Below are 21,448 nucleotides of genomic sequence, written 5' to 3' on the forward strand. Positions count from 1 at the left end.
TAAGATTAGGGTCCAAGTTATTATTAAATTAGAAAGTTTTCTTTTATTTCAAGAATTGTAATGAGTCGTATTTGAGTAGGATTCATGTTTAGGTTCCGGGTATAAATATTAGACCCTGGTTATTGTAAGAAAGGACGAACACACAATCAATACAATCTTTCTGGCTTTCACCATCGCATTAGGAGTAGGAGTACTGTAGATCTTGGCGAGATCTTTAGCAAATAGGCCTGCATCGACTGATCGACCTCCAGCTTGCTTGTGAGTACCATCACGACTTGTATTGTGCTTGTAAAGCTGCATCAGCTGATTGATCTTTTATAAGACTTGTATCGTAGTTTATAAGACTGCATCAGCTGATTGATCTCTTACGAATCATAATATAGATCAAAATTATCGACCTTGTATTAAATAACTTGTTGTTTAATACAATATCAATAGTTATCGAATCTACTAAGATTAGTAATATTTTCTTTGCTGTCTTTGGTTGATTCACCAGTTATCGATCTTGTTATAATTAATGTTTTACTGATTATAACAAATCATCTGATTGAGATAGAGATAGATCGACATCATATCATCTTAATTGGTCGTTCTTAAATCTGGTCATGCTTCAAATCTTATAATTGATGGCTTAATTCCGCTAGATCGACTGTTTTATCTCTATCCCAATCAAACATAGTATGCATCCAAAGACATGTTTCAATCTTGAATAAGCTCACTAGTTAATGAGATCTAATCTAATGACACTACTATAGCTGCATCGATCCAGTCGAACCTCATTGGTAAGACTTTATATTAGAAATTATCGATTAATGGTCTTGTTCATGATCAAGATATGTACTATGTTTGTTTGCTATGACTACATCGGCTATTTTAGCCGATTTGCCTATACTCTCAAGCATATAGCATGTTTTCATGAATCTATCAACATATAGATGGTTTTATATATTCTTTGGCTTTAGTTTGTTATCATTATCATAGCTGCTTCGATTCGATTGAACCTCACTGTTGATGATAATAGATTAGATTCAAACTGTTTGTAGATTTATTTATATTAGACAGTCAATTTGTTCGCTTGTTATACTCTTTTCATCAAGCTTATCAGCTTGACACTTTATATCGATCATGTTCAATTTAGCCGATGATGATTTCTTATATCGCTTCTTATGGATACGCCGGATATCGACTATTTAGTCGATAGCCTTATTGAATCGGCTATCTAGCCACATATTTGGAACTATTTGGTGCAACACCGACATATTACACTTTAAATTACTGATAAGATTTTCTCTCCTTGTCAATTGTAGGTCAAATTGACTGGCACGTCGTTGGGTTTTCAGAATCAGTTGGTTCTGTATTGAAGCTAAGCAGATCTTTGGTCTCATTCCACTCAGATCTTTCGGCTTGCTGTGTGTTGATCACATCGCCATATTTTTGTGTCAATATACTTTTTGGCACGCCCAGTGGGACCATAATCGTCATCGGGGTTCACAACAACAAGGACAGTCTTATAGAACCTTATGAAGACTTACCTGATAAGGATAAAGATGTCATTGGTAAGGCTATAGAGGAGTTTCAGAACAATTGCTTGTTGTCATACACCAAAACACGTGAGAATAAAGTTATTTAGAAATATCCACTGTCGAGAGTTTTGATGCATGGACAGTCAGATACAGACAAAGCTAATGATAGGCGTTTCTTTGTAGAAGTTGTCAACAAATCTGTTCGTGATGCAATATTGAATCATAATACAGCTTTCTTGAATACATTTCACAATACCATGAAGGAGGTGTTTCATGGATTTTCACTTGATCAGGTTGGACCGGCTTACTATAATATTCCACATCCGTCGACTTAGAGGACTAATCAAGCCGGTACTAGCCATCAAGAAGCAGCACTAGCTAAGAGTGATGATGCTTAGACAATTCAGAATTCATCTAAGCAAATTCAGGGTGCTACTATTAGTCAAATGCAATATAATCCTAGATCATCAGTGCAGCATGTGAAACAGCTGATAGGACAAGTTCAGAATCAGATGGTTAATTTTGGTACATCAAGCCAAATACCACTGTCGGCTCAAAAAATAGCGCCATCGGTTTAAAGAATTCGTAGAGATATAGATCCTATTTTTTTAATTAGAGATTTCAAACAGTAAATCAGCAAGGGGCTCGACAGATAAATATTCCACAAGGATATCATTATGGTTCAGATTACAATACAAAAATAATATGCAGCAGCATGAATGCATAAACATGTAGGTAAGCCTATATTTGATTTTATTTTTAACAAAAATATTATTTTCCTAAATTTAAATGTTCACAGAAATACATAATTAATTCATTTTTTGCTATTTTAAAATCATGGAAATTTTAGGGTGTTACAAGGCCTCAGCAAGATTTGGGGTCAAATTATCCTTGATGGCCAAGAAGATTCTTCTCATTGGGTCTGCATCCTGGACCAAATCGGCTAGATTTCCCTCGAGCATTGGCAGCATGTCTTTTAGCCAATTTTTTGTCTCATCTGATAAAGTTTCTTAGAAAGAAATGGCTGATGAGCTAATCTCACTTTCATCTATGTATTCTTCAAAATTGAAGGAGTAGCTCAGAGCTGGAGAATTAAGTGCCTACATGTGAACAAAAGAAATCTTATTAGAAATGGCAAATGGGATAACAATGAGATGAATGGTGAGGGGAGCATAGTACCTTTTCTGGTGGAGACTCTGGCTAAGAAGAAGGAACAGTCGATGATGTGCCAATATCTTTTTCAACATTTGGTTGAATCGGCTCTGGACTTTCGATGCTAGTGTTTGCAGGCATCAAGAAGTTTTTCGGTTTATATTTGTTATAGAAGGATAAGAGTGAGCATATGAATTTCTTACCATCGACTGTTTGCTGAGTTGGAGAATCAATAGTTTGGGTATCAGCATCAATAGGATCATCTTCAACTGTTGGATTGTTAGACCTTTGCTCTTGTGCAGCTATTTTCTCAGGTGGTATCTGATAAAGGAGACTGATCAGAGAAGAGTGAGAATTACATAAGATTAAAAGGCTTGAGGAGATACCTTAGTAGCATCAAGAGGTGAAGTAGAGAGGTTCTCATCTTCTGCTATTTTTGGGTCTGTTAGAAGCATCGGTTGTTTCAATTGTAATCGGCTCTTTAGAAGGATTAGCCAATGAGAGATTGGTGGATGCCGATTCAAATGCCTAGGACAACAATTCAGCACCTAAGGCCGATTGAGATGCAATAGTCGATGGCTGCAAGGAAGGGATTGAATTAGAAGTTGGATATCATCTTAAGAGAGAAGATAAGTTAAGTTATCTGAGCAATTGATGATTTTGTTCTACGAAGTCTCTTCCCAGTGGTGGTTTTCTGAGTTACACCTTGGGTTGCCTTACGTTTTGAAGACTGATATGTGAGTATTGTTTGGGCAGCTGGTGTTTTCATCAACTTTTCTAGAGTGGGTGCAATTGATCCCATTCTTGAGGCTAGACATGGTGGATAGTATTCTATAGGATGCCCTTTCCTGTCCACACTTGGCGGATCAAATTTGGTATCCTGCAAAAGAATTTAATAGATGAGTTGAATGGAGAACTTGTTAGGTAATCCTTTTAAAAGGAAAATAGTAAGTTACCTTACTATTAGAAGCAAATTCTTCATCTAGGGCCAAACAGTTGGGATGAATTGCACTATAGAAGAGGTGAGAGTGTCATTCTTGTCACCAGGAATCAAACAAATTTGAGGAGAATGTAGCTTTTGTCCATTCATGCAGGTAAAAGAAAGAAAGGTCTGATCTCAACTGAAAAACTTTAGAAGCTTCTATCATTTCACTGATACCTTCTCTTGGCTTCAGAGTGTTCCTAAAGAATAGTCGAGGAGGTAGTTGACCAAGGCCAAATTGACAGGCCACAAAAGAAGGATTATATAATTCATAAGTTGGGAGATTATCTGTAAAAAAAGAACCAGTAGCCATCTTGCCACGGCCATGGCGAAATTCGCCTGGCAGTACATAGGGTTTGATAATACAACTAAAAATTGCAGCAGTTGTTTCATCTGAGCAGCCTAATTCAAACCAAAATTTGACTGGCAGAACTAGTTCATTGTCTTCATCCTCATCATAAGACAGCCAAGTCAAGATGTTTGCATAAAACCCTTTAAAAAATTTCTTAAAAAGGTGGCCTACATCAACAGCAATTGTTATGGCTGATGCAGCTTCACCATAATTCATACATTATCGAGTTCTTCCTTCTTTTCCTTTATAATCTTCAGCAAAGTTGGAAGAAGGAAAGCTCAGATTACTAAGATTGGGTTTTGTAGTCTTATGCATGTACAGATTCAGCCACAATTGTATTAGCCACCAAGGGCCACTGATGGTATGCACTAGTTCATTTTTCAGTAATTGAACAGATACTTGGTGCATCAGGTGATAAGCAGATCCCAGCAGATATTTTTCGAGGGAGATTTCATTGCTGGCTGCTAGATGTTCTGCCATGTATTTATGATTATAAGTTGGTCCTCAAGATGACCCCACAAAAGATGAATTTTTTCATCCACATGTTCAGGAAAGCTACTGTCGGTACGGGACCCACGGGATACCCCGCAAGGAAGGGAGAAGAACTAGCCTAACTAGGATTCTTCCCCTGTAATCTTAGTAGTAGTATTATTCTGTAATCCTACTAGGAACTCTCATTGTAAACCGACTAGGACTCTAGCCTCCTGACTATATAAAGGAGGGCAGGGCTCCTTGGATCGGGAGTCTAGACAACAATTGTACAACACAACACTTTATAATCAATCCAACGCAAAGGCTAACACCGACTGGACGTAGGGCTGTTACTCGATCATCGATCGAGGGCCCGAACCAGGATAAATCAACTGTCTCTTGCGTTTACCATCGAGTTCTGCATACACTGAAGCTTGAACATACTGCCCCGGGGACCCCCGTGGCAGGCTATCGGTGGTCAAACATCGACAGCTGACGCACCAGGTAGGGGCTTTCGGCGACTTTGCATCCGAGAGCTAGATGGGCCTCGACAACATGATCTTCTCGAAGGGATCAATCTTCATCTTCGGTTCATGGATCTGCGAGGCAGGCGATGATGGCAAGCTCCAAGGCCATCTCCTCGAAGATTCAGATCATCATCAGGACTCTTTCATTTCGACGACAACGACAGATCAGCTTGCCAGAAGATTCACGCAGCTCGTAATGTCCAATCCAACTCGGATTGCGCGACTTCACGCATCCGATTCAGACTCAAGTTCCATTTCCGAGACGAAGTCTTATCCGAGTTCTTTCAGAAAACCGAGTTCTTTTCTAACAAAGCTCCAGAACATGACGTCAACCTATCAAGAATACTACTTGGAGTACACTCAGAGTACTTCAAAGAAGTCGGGTCCTCTTCCATTCGGACCCCACAACATGGCAACACCTTATCAGACATGGCACGAAGGATCCACCTATCCCGTGTTTAGAATGCCACTAAAAGGAGCCTAGGAAGGTCTCGTTTTAACTATAACATCTCAAGACTGCATCGTTCACTGGCCAGGTACCATTCCTGAGGATGACGGCACCCAACTAGTCGACGATACGACAATAGCAACTCTACCCTACTAAGAAGGAGATTCGATCTATGACCTTGAAACCTCTACTGAAGTTATCAACAGCTCTAACAGTACAGAAATCAACGACGATGACAGAACAACTCACGCTAGAGAAGTATTCATGATTCGCCATCCTTGATCACCATTGATCCCCCTAGAAGTACCCAACGTGAGGTCTTCAGATGAATCCAAATCCAACATATCACCATTTATCTAGGGGCACGATGGTGAGACTGAGAGTCAGAGGCAAGCGAGAGAAAGAAAGAACAAATTGAAACAAGGACGTCAACGCCGTGCTAAGCAGCAAAAGGACACTTGGATCAAATATGAGTCAGATCTAGCCGAGTACAACAAAAGAAAATCAGAGCGAGAGGTCAAAGAAGGATGAGCAGCAAATACACCCTACGATAAGATCCGAGAAGCACTAGAAGAACTCAGGGCCACCTCATATCCCAATGAAAAACAAGAATAGCTCTGGGACTTTCTCTAATCAACAATCCTTAGGACGCATGACGGAAGGGCAACATCTCATGAACAGGAAGATCAAAATCAAAGGAAGTCTGCTTTCGAAAGACTTGGACCAAGCAGAAGTCACAACGGAGAGAGCCGAAGAAATCATAGTCAAAACAACTGAGTCGAACAACCAAGAAAGGCCAGAAGCAAAGCACCTACTCGGACAGCTACGCAAAACTACTCTCACCGAGACGACAGTTGGCAAGAAGGGGGCGCCGAATCAGAATACACAGAAGCCGGAACGCATGATAGATTCCCTTGTTTCGCAAACAGACTTGCTTCAATACGACTACCTCACAAGTTCAAGCCGTCCAACCACTCCAAGTATGATGGCAAGACAGAACCAAAACAATGGCTCAGGATTTACTCACAATCAATTGAATTGGCCGGAGGAGACGATGACATCAAAACCTTATTCTTTCCCATGGCCCTAGAAACCATGCCACTTCAATGGTTTGACAAATTGAATCCAGGATCAATCAGAAATTGGGAGGACTTGCAAAGAGCTTTCTGTGAAAATTTCACGGGTATTATTACACACCCAATTACCCACGGAGAGTTAAAAGGACTCAAGCAGAAAGGAGGTGAAAGTCTCAGAAATTACTATCGATGATTTGGCGAACTACGAGCTCAAGTACATGATATCACACAACGAGAAGTAATCGAAGCTTTCTCTCACGGAATCATGGCTAGGTGGCAATTTCAAGACTTCTGCAAAGAAAATCCAAGAAACAACGAAGAATTCAGACGAACAGTGGAAAAGATGATTATTGCAGAGGAGAAGACACGAGAAAGATTCCCGGATAGAAACAATAGAGACAACCTGGACAGGCAAAATCCTCAAAACAACAGACATCAGGAGAGAAAGCGAGGTCCAGACAACACAGTGGCAATGGCTGACAAATCAAAGAAATTTACCAAGCCCAGAAGATATGACGACATTGAGAACATATGTTGCCCCTTGCACCCCAATGGAAAGCACACCATCGGAAATTGCTACACCTTCAACGAAAGATACACTAGAAAAGATAGCAAGGGAAACAATAAAGAAGACAATCAGAAAAAAGAAGGAGACAACCATGAAGACAAGGGATTCCAAACATCCAGAGGGACAGTGGCAGTAATCTTTGCCGGGGTTCTAGATTCCAGAAGCAAACATCAAGAAAAACTAGCATTACGAACCATCATGGCAGCAGAACCTGCTACACGAAGATATCTCAATTGGTCAGAGTATCCAATCCAATTTTCAAGAGAAGACCAATGGACCAGCATAGGAAACGCAGGCCATTACCCACTGGTTCTAGATCCAACCATTGCCGGTATGACTGTTATGAAAGTACTAATCGACGGAGGAGCTGGACTCAACATTATTTTTTCAGAAACTCTAAGGAAGATGGGACTACAACTCGCCAGGATGATCACACCAACAAGCACACCTTTTTATGGCATAGTACCCGGCAAGGCAGCAATGCCACTTGGACAAATCACTCTACCGGTTACTTTTGGGACTCCCTCGAACTACCGCACAGAGTTCATCAAGTTTGAAGTCGCGGACTTCGATTCATCATATCACACAATCCTCGGGCGCCCAGCACTAGCAAAATTCATGGCAATACCGCATTATCCGTACCTATTGCTTAAGATGCCAGGGCCTAACGGTGTTCTTTCTCTTTGGAGTGCTTTAAAGCGCGCATTTGACTGTGATGTTCAGGCAATCCAAATTGCAGCAAAAGCACAGGCAAATGATGGAAGAAAAGAAATAGACACTATCGCCGTAGAAATAAGTCAAGAAGAACTAGAGATACTGGCTAAAAGACCAACCATCCTAGCACCACCAAAAGAAGCCGACGTCAAGCAAATTGACCGGGGCACCGGTGATCCCTCAAAAACGGCAACCATCAGTGCACACCTATCAGCAAAATAGGAACTCGCACTCACCAACTTTCTTCGGGACAACAAGGATATCTTCGCTTGGAAGCCGGCCGACATGTCAGGGGTCCCAAGAGAGTTGGCTGAGCACAGAATTGATATCAATGAAGGCTCCAAGCCTGTGAAACAATGACTACGACGATTCTCTCCCGACAAGAAGGCAGCAATGAAAAAGGAAATTATAAAACTAATGGCAGTCGGATTCATCAGAGAAATCCTTCATCCAGATTGGCTAGCAAACCCAGTTCTAGTATAGAAAAAGAATACAGACGAGTGGCACATGTGTGTCGACTACACAGATCTCAACAAACACTGCCTGAAAGATCTGTTCGGGCTACCACACATTGATCAGATAGTTGATTCAACAGCAGGATCTACCCTATTATCCTTTCTTGATTGCTATTCCGGATATCACCAGATCGCATTAAAAGAACAGGACCAAAGCAAGACATCTTTCATTACTCCGTTCGGCGCCTACTGCTACAAGACCATGTTGTTTGGACTCAAGAATGCTAGAGCCACTTACCAAAGAGCTATCTAAACATGCCTTGGTGATCAGATCGGTGAAAACGTAGAAGCATACGTGGATGACGTGGTTGTAAAAACAAAGAACCCGGATGCACTGATTGAAGACTTAAAACAAACCTTCGAGAATCTGAAAAGGTGGAGGTGGAAATTGAACCCAAACAAGTGTGTATTCGGAGTTCCTTCAGGACAACTACTTGGATTCTTGGTCAGTCATTGCGGAATCAAAGCAAGCACCAAGCAAATTCGAGCCATAACAGAGATGGGCCCTCCTCGAAGCATCAAAGATGTACAAAAACTAACAGGCTGCATGGCGGCACTCAACCGTTTCATATCAAGACTCGGCGAAAAAGGGTTACCTTTCTTTAAACTACTAAAGAAGACAGACAAGTTTGAGTGGACGGAAGAAGCCAATGAAGCTTTCAAGAAACTTAAGGCATACCTCACCTCCTCACCAGTCCTCACACCTCCAAAGAAAGACGAAGACATGATGCTATACATTGCAGCAACTTCTACTGTAGTCAGCACGGCGATAGTAGTAGAAAGAGAAGAAGAAGGGCGCATGTATAAAGTACAACGCCCAGTATACTACATCAGCGAAGTACTGTCAGAATAAAAAATCCGGTACCCGCATGTGCAAAAACTACTCTACGCACTACTGATCACTTCACGCAAGCTTCGTCACTATTTTGAAAGCCACAAGATTACCGTGGTGACAGATTTCCCACTCGGAGACATCTTACACAACAGAGACGCAATAGGGCGCATATCTAAGTGGGCAGTTGAACTCGATGCTCTCAACATCGATTTCACCCCGTGGAAAGCAATTAAATCTCAAGCCCTTGCTGATTTTGTTGCCGAATGGATAGAAATTCAACAACCCATGTCAAGCACCATCCTTGATCATTGGAAGATGTACTTTGATGAATCACTCAAGCTAGGTGGAGCCAGTGCAGGCGTCCTCCTAATTTCTCCGGACAAAAAATAACTCAAGTATGTCCTTCAGATATTATGGCAAGCTACCAACAATGAAGCAGAATACGAAGCTCTCATCCATGGGCTACGAGTGGCAATTACCCTCGGAATCAAGCGATTAATCGTATACGGCAATTCGGCAGTAGTCATCAACCAAGTCAACAAAGATTGGGATTGCACCAAAGAAAACATGGGTGCTTACTGTGCTGAAATCCAAAAACTCAAAAAACATTTCCAAGGATTAGAAATTCTACATGTCCTGCGGGATTCCAACATTGCAGCAGATGTCCTTGCCAAGCTTGGATCAGACAGGGCTGAGGTCCCACCCAGTGTGTTCATAGAGGAGTTATCAGCCCCCTCTATCAAACAACCCGGTGAAATAACCCCTCAAATCTCAGCCAAAGGCACCCAGATCTTGGTAATCACCACTTCATGGACCTAGGTTTTTATTGATTACATGAAAGAGAATAAGTTGCCAGCGGAAAAACAGGAAGCCACACGAGTTGTTCGCGGAAGCAAGAATTACGTCCTAGTAGGGGACAAGCTCTACAGAAGAGCCGCATCATCAGGAGTACTCCTAAAATGCGTCTCATTTGAAGAAGGCAAACAAATCCTAGACGAAATACACTCAGGTTGCTGTGGAAATCACGCCGCTTCAAGAACACTAGTCGGCAAAGCATTTCACACTGGTTTCTACTGGCCAACCGCTTTGAAAGACGTAGAAGAACTCGTCAGAAGATGCAAAAGTTGTCATATGTTCGCAAGACAGGCTCATGTGCCAGCCCACAACCTCATCTGCATACCACCTGCTTGGCCCTTCTCCTGCTGGGGGCTGGATCAAGTAGGACCTCTCAAGAAAGCAAAAGGCGGATTCGAGTACATCTTCATGGCAATTGACAAGTTCACCAAATGGATTGAATTCAAACCACTAGCAAAATACAGCGCAACCAAAGCAGTCGAGTTCATCCAAGACCTTATGCACCGCTTCGGCATACCCAATCGAATCATCACGGATTTGGGTTCTCCCTTCACGGCCATAGAATTCAAAAGTTGGGTACATGACTGTGGTTTCAAAATGGATTATGCATCAGTCGCACACCCAGAGGCCAACGGATAGGTCAAAAGGGCAAACGGACTCATACTAGCTGGATTAAAACCAAGACTATATGAAGAACTAGTAGACTATGGATCAAAATGGATTGAAGAATTACCCAAGGTTGTATGGGGGCTATGGACTCAAATAAGCAGAGCCACCAGATACTCACCTTTCTTCCTAATGTACGGATCAGAAGTCGTACTACCCGCAGACTTGATCTAGACGTCACTAAGGATAGAGCAATACGACGAAGGAGAAGCAGAACACACCCGAAGATTAGAACTCTGTAGGACACGTGGACACCTAAGAGGGGGGTGAATTAGGCAACTTAAAAATCTAACTCCAAACTGTGGCCTCTTTTTCTACCTCTAGCAAAACCTACGCAAAAGATAATCTATCTAGATGTGCAACTACGGTTTTGCTAGTGTGTTGCTATCTCTACCGCAAATGATAATAATATGATCAATGTAAATGCGGAAGCTTAAAGAGCAAGGTAGAGATATGCAAACTCCCGTCGACGACTCCAGTATTTTTACTGAGGTATCAAGAAGCGTGCAAGCTTCCCCCTAGTCCTCGTTGGAGCCCCTCGCAGGGAATCCCTCGCAAGGGCCAAGCTCCCGGTCGGGTAACTCCGTGGATAGCCTCGGGCCTTCCCCACACGCAAGTGGGTCTCCGATGTGCCTTTCGGCAAGCCTCTCCCAGATGCTCCCCGCCGTCTTCACTATCAAGCTTTCGGCCGAAACGCCGCGGGCCTTGTTCCCTTCGGTACACGGTGGCGGCCACACCACAAACGCGGTTGATGCGATCTCGCAAGACTTCAAGCCCCTCCGATGTACAACTCTTGTGCTCGCAAGCACGGGGTGGCAAGAGGTATGCAAACCTCACTAAACACTAGGCATACACCTAGAGCAAGCGCATAAGCGGTGGTCTAATCAACCTAAGCACTTCGCAAAGCACCTACGCTAATCACCTGATGAAACACTAAGCACTATGCAAGTGGAGATCACTAAAATGGTGTATCAACACCCTTGGTATGTTTCCTCAGCTCCACTCTTGTCAAATGGCCGGTTGGGGGTTGTATTTATAAGCCCCACTGAGAAAGTAGCCGTTGGGGTCGAACTCCCGCGAAACTGCTACTGACCGGACACTGAATCGTCCTGACCGGACGCATCCGGTCGTCCCAACCGTTGCAGCCGCGAACTACCGATCGGACGCTGCCAGCGTCCGGTCGCAGTTTCGCGCGCCTGGAACCTCTCTATACTCGATCGGACGCTGATGCCCTATGTCCGGTCGGTTGCCGCCAGCTTCGGGTCGCATCGTCCGGTCGCTTGTCCAGCGTTTGGTCCAGCGTCCGGTCACCACAGTGAGCTCGTTTCTTCGCGATCTTACGTACGGCTTGGTTCCAATCTTCATGCTTGGACTTTGCTTGATATCTTGGGTCTTCTCTTGTGCTTCTAATGTCTTGCTTGAGGTGTTGATCATCGGATCATCACGTCGCCTTCGTCCAAGTCACGTCTTGCACCCTATTGAACTACAAAACAAACACTTGCAAATTCATTAGTCCAATTTGGTTGTGTTGGTCATCAAACACCAAAATCCAAAGTAAATGGGCCAAGGGTCCATTTTCCTTACAAACTCGACAGTACAGAAGAAGTCAGAGTAAACGCTACCCTGCAATCAGCAAGATACCTCCAAGGACTAAGGCGCCACTACAACAAGAATATCCAGTTTCGATCATTACAAGTCGGAGACCTAGTACTAAGAAGAATACAAAAAACCGACGGACGTCACAAACTACTCAGTCCATGGGAAGGTCCTTTTATCATCACAAAAGTCATCGGACCGGGCACATACAAGCTCATAACTGAAGACGGAAAAGAAGTCAACAATACATGGCACATCAGTCAGCTACGAAGATTCTACGCATGAAAACAACTCAAGGGAAAATATGTATACAAGACACAAGAGATCAACGTTCATGATCAACAAAGATAGCGCTCACCAAAAACATATGTATCGTTGTGACACATCAATATTCATGATCAATAAAGATGATTCTTTCTCGATAAACATATGTCTCATCATGGCTTTCCCCGAGTTGTTTCTTAAAAGCAAAATGGCTGAAAAGACGCCTGAGCATCCCGGCCGAGAGCAAAATAGCTTAAAAGACGCTTGAGCCCGCCGATGAGGGTAGCTAACAAGCTAACACCCGAAATAAAAAGCAAAATGGCTGAAAAGACGCCTGAGCATCCCGGCCAAGAGCAAAATAGCTGAAAAGACAGTTGAGCCCGCCGATGAGGGTAGCTAACAAGCTTAACACCCGAAATAAAAAAGCAAAATGGCTGAAAAGACGCCTGAGCATCCCGGCCGAGAGCAAAATAGCTGAAAAGACGCTTGAGCCCGCCGATGAGGGTAGCTAACAAGCTAACCCCGAAATAAAAGGCAAAATGGCTGAAAATACGCCTGAGCATCCCGGCCGAGAGCAAAATAGCTGAAAAGACGCTTGAGCCCGCCGATGAGAGTAGCTAACAAGCTAACACCCGAAATAAAAAGCAAAATGGCTGAAAATACGCCTAAGCATCCCGGCCGAGAGCAAAATAGCTGAAAAGATGCTTGAGCCCGCCGATGAGGGTAGCTAACAAGCTAACACCCGAAATAAAAACCAAAATGGCTGAAAATACGCCTGAGCATCCTGGCCAAAGCAAAATAGCTGAAAAGATGCTTGAGCCCACCGATGAGGGTAGCTAACAAGCTAACACCCGAAACAAAAAGCAAAATGACTAAAACTAAGCCTGAGCATAGACCACAGCAATTTCAAGACAAGACCCTCCAGCTACTTGTTCCAAATAGCAAGAGGCTCGGGGGCTACACTAGAGATACCCAAGAACACAAAGATCTACATATAACGAGTTGTTTACATGGCACAAAAGAAGGCCAGACAAGCACTCGACAAATCAAGAAAGGTTGTCAACACAAAGATCTACATATAACGAGTTGTTTACATGGCATAAAAGAAGGCCAGACAAGCACTCGACAAATCAAGAAAGGTTGACAACACAAAGATCTATATATAACGAGTTGTTTACATGGGGCAGAAAAGTACTCGACAAATCAAGAAAGTTTGTCAAGATAGCGCGTAGAGTTGTTTACAAGGCAAAGACGAAAGCAAGACAAAGTACTCGGCAAGTCAAGTAACTCTGACCAATTGGACAAATCATCCAAGGAATAAACAAGGCATACAGGCAAAGAAGACATCAACAAAAAATCTTCATTAAAAAAGAAGTATAATGTCATATTACAAAGCACGGGCATAAAGGTCAAATACATCAAGCATCATCATCAGGAGAAGAGATAACAATATTAAGATTATCTACAATTCTACTAGCTAAGTCTTCAACCTCAGGCTCCATCCTCTCAACGGTATCAATGTATTCTTGACTATAGGCTTCCTCTGCTATCTTGGACAAAGGAGCCACTGGAGCAAGAACCCAAACCTGGGCCAGGACATTCTTGGTACATAGTTGGGCGCACCTCTTCATGAACTCTTGGAAACGAGTCGGAATTCGAGGAATTAACTGAGCCCAAGATTGCCCATCATCCGCTGGAGTTCGGAGAACATTGGCTACTGAACGAAAGGATTTCCACAAAGCTTTCTAGTTTTTAGTAGCCGTCGCCAACTTGCCAGACAAGTCTTCAATAGTTTTTTGGGCCTGCACAAGATCTCTATTAGCTCCACGCCTAATCAACTTAGCAAGCGCAAGTTCTTCCTCAGCATGAGTAATTACCTCCTCAGCCTTGTTGTGACTAGAATGAACAAGAGTCTTCATTTCATCAATGCCCTCCGAGAGCTTCTGCTTTTCAACTCGGAGAGCTGGACAAGGCAACAAACAACAAGTCAGCAGAAAGGAGAGTTTGAATGCAGAAGGAAACAAAAAGAACCCGCAATACCGTTGCACTCCTTCTTCACGGCCTCCAAGTTCTTCATGGCCTCCGAATTCTTTAAGGCCTCCTGGATAGCGGCATCCCTCTACTTCTTGGCCTCAACAACCCGGGCACGAAGACCTTGTTCCTCCTTCTGATGTGTTTGATGCTCAGCCTCCATCTCGGCCTGGCGGAGATCTAGCTCTGCCTTCAGGGCGCTCAACTCGGAAGACAACTTCTTCTCGGTTTCCGACGAGAAGAAGAAGCTGGTATGGTCCCGAGAGAAGGACTGAACAAAAAGAAAGAGAGAAAAAAAGGCATAAGAATAGGAGAAAGACGGACATCCAAAGAAAGAACTTCAGAAAACTTACTTGGAGTTTTTCTCCAAAAGAAGTTGCAAAGGTTGCGAAGTCTCCCCAAGAAGCGGTCAACTCTGACAACCGATGAGTGGCATCAAATTGATGAACCACATCTTCAGTAGAAAGAGGAGCGGAGGGAGAAGATGGTCGATGCGGAGAAGACAAGGTTAAGGACACATCATGGGAAGTCCCAGCTACCTCCCTAGATGAGTCCACTGCAATGGCCATGGTCACCTCCGGGGCAACCAAGTCAGCAGCAGCATCGTCACTAGAAAGCCTTGTCGCCCCCACAACCACTTCACCGACAGTGCGCTGCGAGTCCTGAGACTCAATACTCGGTGGCACAACAGAGGGCTGGCAAGAAGTCGACGGAGGGACGAGAGAAGACGAATGCCTAAAAGTTGATAAAGAAACTCGCCAATGAGAACAAGAAAAAAGGAGAACAGAAGCAAAGAGACGAAACCAGAATCCACTCACCCGGCTATCTTCTTCTTCGTAAAACAAAAAGAAGACCTTGCGGGAGGAACCATGGCAGCAAAAACATCCCCGCCACTCGGCGGCAGGAGTGGTGTAGCCAGTACCAGAGCTACGGAAGAACTCGGCTCTGGAGCTATAGAAGAACCCGGTGTAGGAGCCTCAGAAGAGCTCATACCCGACGACCGCTTACTACAAAAAGATCAAAACCAAAGTCAAAACAAAAAGAAGGTTTCAAGTGCAGGGAAATAAGAAAACAACTCATCGCCGCATGATAAGGGGCACATCATTGTTCTCTTCTTCCTCAGTCTCGACCAAGGCCACCATAGCGCCAGCTGAAAAAAGAACAAAAGAACTCGGTTCAAGACAAAAACAAGAAGACAAAGGGACAGAGTGTATTAATATGCTCACCTAAGAGCATGCTAGCTACAACTGGAGTACCTGGACGAGTACTTGGCTGGCGAGACTTCTTGGAAGTAGGTAAACCAGATGAAGAACCATCTGCTCGCCCCCTCTTCGAGACACTACAAGGACCTCAAGGGACTGGACGAGGAACATATTCTTCATATACATCAACAACTCTGGAAGAAACTCCAGGAAACACGGTGGTGATTGGGAACTTACTGGTTACAGAAGCCCCAGCAAGGTTCTCCCCAGTATTCACCATGACAGGGAGGACATCAAGGGGGATCGGGTCAACAAAGTTGAGCCCCAATTCATACAAAAAGAATAAAACAACAAGACAAGGAAAATTAAGCAAAAATGGATACAGGAAAAGAAATACAGAAAGTACCCGCACGAAGAGAAAATGACTTATAGCTGGAGGTGGGTTGTTGGCAGAGAACTCAGAGACAGTAAGCGGGACAACGCTTGCTCCTTTTAGCATCTTCTGGAGACGCTCGAGAACCTCCTCATCGGTCAAGTCAAGGGCGGGGACCATGCGTGAAGGATCCTCAGCCCCAGAGTACTCGAAGCCAAGGTTCTCTCGCTCCTTCAGAGGCTGAACACGGCGACAAAGAAAGCTTGAGACAATACCAAAGCTGGTCAAACCCTACTGTTTCAGAGTACTTATCCTACCGAGAAATGGCTGGATCGCCTGAACCTCAGCCGGCATCAGGGAGTTCTTTTCCCACCGGTCGTTAACCGAGGGACCAGATCTAGAATGTACGACTAAATAAGGAATCAAATTGGCGGCATAGAACCAATCAGCATGCCAATCCCTCACAGAATCAACCAGGTCATAATCAAAGAACTTGTTTTTAAGACCCTGGTGAAACTGAATCCCACAGCTACCAAGAACATTGGTGTCTTCACGGCGAGGTTGAGGCTTCAAATGAAAGAAGTGACGGAAAAGAGAAAGAGAAGGAGAAATTCCAAGGAAAGCTTCATAGAGACGTACGAAAACAGAAAGATGGAGGATAGCATTGGGAGTTAGATGGTTCAGACTAACCCCAAAATAACCAAGAAATTGATGAAGGAAGGCGGAAGCAGGAAGGCAAAGACCGGCATGGATAAAAGAGACGAAAAGGATAATCTCACCAGGACCTGGAGCAGGGACCCGATGCTCGCCTAGAACTCTCCATTCAGTAATGCCCTTGCTCTAGATCAGACCATCGCCGGCAAGCTCGCGGAGCTGGTCTTCAGTTGTTGTCGGAGCCGGCCAAGCTTTCTGGGCAGCCCTCATGGCCACGAACTCCTGGTTCTCGATCACGGAAAGAGACGACTCCTCATCCACGAAGGTTGCCTGGGACTTGCTCGTAGCTTTCTTCCTACCCATGTACTAACGGAGGCAAGAAGGAGCTAGGGGAAGAGAAGGTTTGGATGGCGGCAGTAATGGCGACGGTGGATTTCTAAAAGCTAGGGTTTTAAGGCAAGAGAAGGGCAGTAAAGAAAAAGAAGATGAAGGGTCTTTAAATAGATTTTACAGCGATAAAAATGGCCCACCAGGCCCGTTAAAGCACTGTGTGAGAACGCAACGGTCCATTTACTGACACAGCTAAAATGACGGAGGGTACAAATCCACACAATGGTACAATTCAACGGGCAGATTTCAGACTTATCCATCCAGCACTGCGGTAGAGTTATCAGATTACTGCAAAAAAAATAACCCGTCAACCATGAAGAAAAGAAGGGCTACCTCACAAGGAACATAAGAACTCGGTTCTTACGGAAAGAACTCAGGAATCTCATGAACAACCAGGACTACAACAGAAAAATAAATGACAACTCAGAAGACAAGATTCTTTCCATTGCAAGCGATTTCAAAAATAGAAGATTATAAATCTTACAAGACCCAACGAACTCGGTACCACAAAAAGCAAAGTAGCAAAGAGGAACCCGGACACGGCTAGGCTCTGGAACGACTACGTGTCCCAAATTGCTTCTCAGAAGGACAAACTGCCCTCGGCTACACTATTTTCTTCAAAGGACGGACACAGTGCATCCAAGGCGGAAATCAGCAGCACGGTGGGACAACATGGAGCAGAGAAGGCCAGCAGGCATCTGTCTACCCAAGACCGATGGGATGCTGGATATGGTGTTGATCTACACCGGACAGTCTTAGGACAGGCGACGAGGATCAACCCAGAACTGCCAGATGAAGGAACGAAGCCCACATCACAAGACTTCCTCCAACTACCGCCACGTACATCCTGGTACATTGCTGCTGCAGGATTAGCCTACCTCTAATCCCTATCACAAGACTTCCTCCAGCTACGACAAGACACACAGGAACTACGAAACACGCCCGAGGGCTGCTCTACTTCACAAACTACCATATTCATGACTACGAAGGTTTCAACAGAATGTTCAATGGATGAAAACAAGCACTCCGGGAGGGTATTTATAGATCGAAGGAGCGGTGCACATGGACTAGGAGTACCAACGAAATAAGCCTAACAAAGGACACAGTGAAAAGACAAGGCTCAATAATGGAAGACTCAGGCAAGAGGGAACAGTACTCGAAGACGAGCATATTCGGAAGAATATACCAACACAGTACAACCCGTGAACAAAAGGCATTTACACTCAACCACCACCATACAACTACATCTGACTATAGCAGACTACCAGAGAATACGCCAAGACCCTGCATCCGAGTTCTTCTTGAACAAAACAACCCGGATATATGCTCGGGGCTACAAAAGAAAAGGTATACAGTTCTTTTGAACAACTCAGATTCAAGACCCTCCAACTTTTTGTTCCAAATAGCAAGAGGCTCGGGGGCTACACTCAGTGAGTGCACTTTTTCTTTCAAAAAAGCACACGTCACTCAGAACACTTCTTCAAGACAGATGACTTCAAGGCCACAAGATAAAAAGAACCTGGACATAGCTATATCCAAGCTCTTTTCGACAAAAAGAACCCGAACATAGCTAAATCAGAGCTCTTTTCAACAAAGAAACCGGGTATATGCTCGGGAGCCTTTCAACGAAGAATCAGGGAGATTTCAAGAAAAGACCCTCAAGCTCCTTGTGCCAAACAGTAAGAGGCTCAGGGGCTACATCCAAATGGGGGTACTTTTTTCTTCAAAAAGGTACACACCACATGAAGATCTCACGAAGCGCTGCACGGTTTCGCTCAAGAAAGCACTTGGACGACGCTTGTTCCTGCTCGACAAGACTTGAAAGAACAAGACGAGGCTTCCAGAACTCAACCATGAAGTGCTCGGGGGCTTGTCGGTACGGGACCCACGTGATACCCCGCAAGGAAGGGAGAAGAACTAGACTAACTAGGATTCTTCTCTTGTAATCTTAGTAGTAGTATTATTCTGTAATCCTACTAAGAACTCTCATTATAAACCGATTAGGACTCTGGCCTCCTGACTATATAAAGGAGGGCAGGGCTCCTTGGATCGGGAGTCTAGACAACAATTGTACAACACAACACTTTATAATCAATCCAACGTAAAGGCTAACACCGACTGGACATAGGGCTGTTACTCGATCATCGATCGAGGGCCCGAACCAGGATAAATCGACTGTCTCTTGCGTTTACCGTCGAGTTCTGCATACGCTGAAGCCTAAACATACTGCCCCGGGGACCCCCGTGGCAGGCTATCGGTGGTCAAACATCGATAGCTACATGCTCTCTTTCATCAACAATCGATCCATCCCCAATATGGTTCAGAATATAGCTTGCCCATCCTGTGTAGTCGGATATTTTGGCTAATTTCTTGGACCCAGCACTTAAAAAATCATAGGGTTGCATTGATCCTGTTATTTTAAGGCCGGTCAACATATAAATATCGGCCAAAGTGATGGTCATTGGACCATGACCAAAAACAAAAGCATTCAAAGTGTTGGACCAAAAGTAAGATGCAGAAATCATAAGTGAGTCATTCCTTTCCATTCCAGACAGTAAGAGTGTCAGGCATTGGTTCAAGTCATAAATTTTCCAATCTCTAGCCTTTTTCTCTGATACCCTATGGAACCAATCCCTCCATCCTTTAGGCATTTTGGGTCAGTTTCTAAAGGGAGTCTTGGTGTTCCAAGAAGACAAATCTACTATAGATTGTTTGAAGGGGATTCAGTTGGTTTCTTGATTGATAAAATTGGATGGATTAGGGTCACCCATGGGTCCAAGATAATAGGCATTGAGAACAACAACTGATGGAATCAAAATTTTGTTCCTTATTTCCTAGAAACAAGTTGGGATAAATTTAAGAAAAGAGAAAGTATAGAGTAGCGGCTAACACTTGAAAGGTAGAAGTTTGAAGGCATACCTCGGGAACGTGGTCGCTAGTTACCATTGTAGCCAAAATGGATCTGAATATGAGGAAGGTTACTTGAACGACAGCTTGGTAGAGCAGAGGATTTGCTAGGGTTAAGGCTTTGGCGGTGGCGGCTTTGACTATTGAAGTTTGCTCGAGAAAGAAAGGGAAAGTAAGTAGGTCGAGCGAGCTAGAAATGATATTGTTGGGGTATTATATAAAATTTGGCCCGAGAGATCAGGAATCATGCGTTTATTTTGGAATGAGCGGTTGCAACACGGTGAACAGATAAATAAGAATTTTAGAATAAAATCAATTTTATCCCAAAATTAGGAAGGCATGTGTTTACACCAAAATTTGGGAAGAAGAACGTGGGAACTCGAAGCTTCTAGGAGTGTGTCATCAAGGAATCGATTAGATGTGAATTGATATCAGCTGATTTAGATGTGATGTCAGAATCGGCTATTTTATGGATGACGTCAGCAGACAGTGTCAATGAGCTATGTTTGAATGGCGCCAGGAAGATATGTCAGACTCTACAAATAAGATTAGGGTCCAAGTTATTATTAAATTAGGAAGTTTTCTTTTATTCCAAGAATTGTAATGAGTCGTATTTGAGTAGGATTCATGTTCAGGTTCTGGGTATAAATATTAGACACTGGTTATTGTAAGAAAGGATGAACACACAATCAATACAATCTTTTCGGCTTTCGCCATCGCATTAGGAGTAGGAGTACTGTAGATCTCGGCGAGTTCTTCAGCAAACAGGGTTGCATCGACTAATCGACCTCTAGCTTGCTTATGAGTACCGTCATAATTTGTATTGTGCTTGTAAAGCTGCATCAGCTGATTGATCTTTTATGGGCCATAATATAAGTTAGTTATCGATCTGTATTGTAGTTTGTAAGGTTACATCAGCTGATTGATCTCTTACGAATCATAATATAGGTCAAAGTTATCGATCTTGTATTAAATGACTTATTGTTTAATATAATATCATCAGTTATCGAATCTGCTAAGATTAGTAAGATTTTCTTTGCTGTCTTTGGTTGATTCACCAGTTATCGATCTTGTTATAATTAATGCTTTACTGATTATAACAAATCATCTGATTGAGATAGAGATAGATCGACATCATATCATCTTAATTGGTCGTCCTCTGATCTAGTCACACTTCAAATCTTATAATTGATGGCTTAATTCCGCTAGATCGGTTGTTTTATCTCTATCCCAATCAAATATAATATGCATCCAAAGACATGTTTCAATCTTGAATAAGCTCACTAGTTAATGAGATCTAATCTAATGACACTACCATAACTGCATCGATCTGGTTGAATCTCACTA

Source organism: Miscanthus floridulus, chromosome 9 (assembly GCF_019320115.1).
Source record: "Miscanthus floridulus cultivar M001 chromosome 9, ASM1932011v1, whole genome shotgun sequence".
NCBI lineage: Eukaryota > Viridiplantae > Streptophyta > Magnoliopsida > Poales > Poaceae > Miscanthus > Miscanthus floridulus.